Below are 534 nucleotides of genomic sequence, written 5' to 3' on the forward strand. Positions count from 1 at the left end.
CTCTGGTTGAGAGATGCAGCCTTCACAACCCCTCATCTTATACCATTTTGAATAAATTTTTAAGTCCTTGCTGTTCAAAGTTGTTTGGGGGTCCTTTATTGGAGCATAGACTTGAATATTATACAAGGCACCTTCTTAAAAGAAACCTTACTTCAGACTGTCACAGAAATTCTTAAGCATAAAAATGAAGCCACTTCAACTTCTCCTTAGGCACCTCAGAATCAAAGACATGTATGGACTTTTTAACAGATATAGTTTCTTCTTTCTGAAGATAAATTTCTCCAAAGGCCAAGATTGTCCTGTTTCTAATCTCTAGCTAGCCATTACAAATGAGAAAAAAGCATTATTCATCTATTTTCTCTCTCCTCTCCTTTTATTTCCGATTTCTCTTTTTAGTTAGTTGGGATTTTTTTGTTTCTTTGTTTGTTTGTTTGTTTGTTTCCTGGATTCATGTAACATTACCTCCCTTCACCAGCCACAGACTCGGATGGGGGAAAAAAATAATCATAGACCTGGAGGCTGTCTTCAATCTCA

The sequence above is a fragment of the Tupaia chinensis genome, unplaced genomic scaffold (genome assembly GCF_000334495.1).
Source record: "Tupaia chinensis unplaced genomic scaffold, TupChi_1.0 Scaffold000489_1, whole genome shotgun sequence".
In the NCBI taxonomy this organism is placed as follows: domain Eukaryota; kingdom Metazoa; phylum Chordata; class Mammalia; order Scandentia; family Tupaiidae; genus Tupaia; species Tupaia belangeri.